Below are 4,566 nucleotides of genomic sequence, written 5' to 3'. Positions count from 1 at the left end.
TGTCTTCATCGACACCGTACGTGTGATCGAGTACGGAGGTGCTGCCCGCTTGCAGCACTAGAAGGACTACATCTCGAACTTGAGTTCGGCAAGAGTACAACTACATCATCCACAAGATTTGATCTCGTTAACACTTTGGATCTTCGAGGGTACGTCATTTATCTATATCGTTGCTCAGATATGGTAGATAAGATCTTGGTGGTATTCTTTCTTGCGGTAGATTTTTTTTTGTTTTCTATGCTACGAACCCCATCAGTGGTATCAAAGTCGTCTCTATGCATAGATTCGTTGCACGAGTAGTACACAATGGTTTTGGTGGGCGTTGATGCTTTTGTTGTAATTTGCTTTTCGTGTACTTTGCATCTTGCGGGATGGTGGGATGAAGCGGCCCGGACTAATCTTACATGACCGCATTCATGATACTTGCTCCACGCTTGACATGCAACTTGTATTGCATAAGTGGCTTTGCGGGTTGTAGTTTCTCCCATCATAGTTGAGATCCAATTTACAATCTGCACTTGACAACACTTGTATCACCGTTGTGGTTCTTGTTCGTAGGTAGATCGGATCTTACCCGAAAGCCCCAAACCACGTAAGACATGCTTGTTGATTAATAGATGATCATGGTTTCCTGATCATGAACATTGGATGTTATTAATAACAAGGTTATGTCATTGGGAGAATGATATAATGGACACACACCCATAATAAGCGTAGCATAAGATCAAGTCATTAAGTTCGTCTTGCTATAAGCTTTCAATACATAGTAACCAAATCCTTCGACCATGAGATCATGTAAATCACTTACACCGGATGGGTACTTTGATTACATCAAACGCCACTGCGTAAATGGGTGGTTATAAAGATGGGATTAAGTATTCGGAAAGTATAAGTTGAGGCATATGGATCAAGAGTGGGATTTGTCCCTCCTGATGACGGATAGATATACTCCGGGCCCTCTCGGTGGAATGTCGTCTAATTGGCTTGCAAGCATGTGACATGGTCAGAAGAGATGACATATCATGGTACGAGTAAAGAGTACTTATCGGTAACGAGGTTGAACTAGGTATAGAGATACTGATGATCGAACCTCGGATAAGTAAAGTATCGCGCGAGGGAATTGGTATCGTATGTTAATGGTTCATTCGATCACTAAGTCATCGCTGAATGTGTGGGAGCCATTATGGATCTCTAGGTCCCACTATTGGTTATTGATCGGAGAGGAGTCTCGATCATGTCTGCATAGTTCACGAACCGTAGGGTGACACACTTAAGGTTCGATGTTGTTTAAGTAGATATGGAATATGAGATGGAGACCGAATGTTGTTCGGAGTCTCTGATGGGATCTAGGACATCACGAGGAGGTCCGGAATGGTCGGGAGAATAAGATTCATATAAGGGAAGTCATCTTCCGAGGTTCGGGAAAATGTCGGTATTTTGACCGAAGCTTCTAGAAGGTTCTAGTGGGCCACTGGTGGGCCCACCACCTCGGAAGGGGCCACATGGGCCAAAGAAGTGTTGCGTAGCCTCAATGGGCTGGGCACACCATGCCAACCAGCCCAACCCCAAGCAAGCTTATGAGACAAGTTTCCCATAGCTTACGGGACAAGTTTCCCAAGACTTAAGGGGTAAGCTTCCCCGAAACTTGAGGGTCAAGTTTGCCCTCTTATGTGGGCCGGCCCAAGGAGGAAAAGTAAGGGCCAAGGCATCGCATGGCTGCTCCCTCTCCTATATAAAGAGGGGAGGGGCAATGGTGCTAAGTGGCTTGAACAAAGAAACCCTAGCCGCCGTCCTCTCTCTGTCCTTGCTCCTGTACTGGCTTGGCGAAGCCCTGCAGGAAATCTTCTCCACCACCACCACCACGCTGTCGTGCTGTCGGGATTCTGAGAAGGGTCTACTACATCTTCTGCCCGCTGGAACGGGGAGAGGACGTCTTCATCGACACCGTACGTGTGACCGAGTACGGAGGTGCTGCCCGCTTGCAGCACTAGAAGGACTACATCTCGAACTTGAGTTCGGCAAGAGTACGACTACATCATCCATGAGATTTTATCTCGTTAACACTTTGGATCTTCGAGGGTACGTCTCTTAGCTATCTCGTTGCTCAGATCTGGTAGATAAGATCTTGGTGGTATTCTTTCTTGCGGTAGATTTTTTTTGTTTTCTATGCTACGAACCCCATCAAAAAGTCTATGGCATATACTATTACTATCTCCGTCCTAAAATAATTGTCTTCGAATAAGTGGGGATGGGCCTATGAGATAGACCGCGGCCCAAAGCTGATGTAGGGAATGCAAACACACGGTTGATAGATGCACCTTCCTTTCTTTTTTAACATGAAGATATATTAACCTTAACAATCACATTACAAGATTTACATAGATCATTGATGTCTACGGGTGCTTCTATTCTTGTAGACAGTGTTGGGCCTCCAAGAGCAGAGGTTTGTAGAACAGCAGCAAGTTTCCTTAAGTGGATCACCCAAGGTTTATCGAACTCAGGGAGGAAGAGGTCAAAGATATCCCTCTCAAGCAACCCTGCAACCACAAAGCAAGAAGTCTCTTGTGTCCCCAACACACCTAATAGGTGCACTAGTTCTGCGAAGAGATAGTGAAATACAGGTGGTATGAATAAATATAAGCAGTAGTAACGGCGCCAGAAAAGTGCTTGTTGGCGTGTGGTTGATGGTGGTAATATTGCAGGAAGTACGGATGCGAGTACAACGATGAAACAAGCAGCGATAGCGATATTTAGGAACAAGGCCTAGGGATCATACTTTCACTAGTGGACACTCTCAACTTTGATCACATAACGAGAATAAATAGATAGATGCTAGACTCTACACCCTCTTGTTGGATGATGAACACCACTAAGCTGTGTAGGATTACACGAACCCTCAATGCCGGAGTTAACAAGCTCCACAATATTCGATGTTCATGTTTAAATAACCTTAGAGTGCATGATAGATCAACATAACCAAACCAAGTACTAACATAGCATGCACACTGTCACCTTCACACTACGAAAGGAGGCATAGATCACATCAATACCATCATAGCAATAGTTAACTTCATAATCTACAAGAGATCACAATCATAGCCTACGCCAAGTACTACACGATGCACACCACTGTCACCATTACACCATGCGGGAGGAATAAACTACTTTAATAACATCACTAGAGTAGCACACAGATAAATTGTGATACAAAACACATTGCAATCATAAAGGGATATAAATAAGCACTTCACTATGCCATTCATAATAGTGAATAAGTATTCGTGAAATATAGCCTAAGAGACCCACACGGTGCACACACTCGTCACCTTTACACACGTGGGACAAGGAGTCTCCGGAGATCACATAAGTAAAACCCACTTGACTAGCATAATGACATCTAGATTACAAGCATCATCATATGAATCTCAATCATGTAAGGCAGCTCATGAGATTATTGTATTGAAGTACATAGGAGAGAGATGAACCACATAGCTACCGGTACAGCCCTTAGCCTCGATGGAGAACTACTCCCTCCTCATGGGAGACAGCAGCGTTGATGAAGATGGCGGTGGTGTCGATGGAGGAGCCTTCCGAGGGCACTTCCCCGTCCGGCGGCGTGCCGGAACGAGAGACTCCTGTCCCCCGGATCTTGGCTCGCGATGGCGGCGGCTCGCGGAAGGTTTTCTCCGGTTTCGTCGAACGTGGTAGGGTTTTCGCGACGGAGGCTTTAAGTAGGCGGAATGGCGGAGTCGGAGGCCCGACGGGGGGCCACACACTAGGGCGGCGCGGGCCCCCTTGGCCGCGCCGCCTTATTGTGTCGGTGCCCCGTGGCCCCACTTCGTCTCCCCTCCGGTCTTCTGGAAGCTTCGTGCAAAAATAGGAACCTGGGCGTTGATTTCGTCCAATTCCGAGAATATTTCCTTACTAGGATTTCTGAAACCAAAAACAGCAGAAAACAGGAGCTTGCACTTCGGCATCTCGTCAATAGGTTAGTTCCGGAAAACGCATAATAATGACATAAAGTATGCATAAAACATGTAGATATCATCAATAATGTGGCATGGAACATAAGAAATTATCGATACGTCGGAGACGTATCGGCATCCCCAAGCTTTGTTCTCGCTCGTCCCGAGCGAGTAAACGATAACAAAGATAATTTACGGAGTGACATGCCATCATAACCTTGATCATACTATTGTAAACATATGTAATGAATGCAGCGATCAAAACAATGGTAATGACATGAGTAAACAACTAAATCATAAAGCAAAGACTTTTCATGAATAGTACTTCAAGACAAGCATCAATAAGTCTTGCATAAGAGTTAACTCATAAAGCAATAAATCAAAGTAAAGGTATTGAAGCAACACAAAAGAAGATTAAGTTTCAGCGGTTGCTTTCAACTTATAACATGTATATCTCATGGATAATTGTCAACATAGAGTAATATAACAAGTGCAATATGCAAGTATGTAGGAATCAATGCACAGTTCACACAAGTGTTTGCTTCTTGAGGTGGAGAGAGATAGGTGAACTGAATCAACATAAAAGTAAAAGAAAGGCCTT

Source organism: Lolium rigidum, chromosome 6 (genome assembly GCF_022539505.1).
Source record: "Lolium rigidum isolate FL_2022 chromosome 6, APGP_CSIRO_Lrig_0.1, whole genome shotgun sequence".
NCBI lineage: Eukaryota > Viridiplantae > Streptophyta > Magnoliopsida > Poales > Poaceae > Lolium > Lolium rigidum.
Note: the sequence above shows the minus strand (reverse complement) of the source record.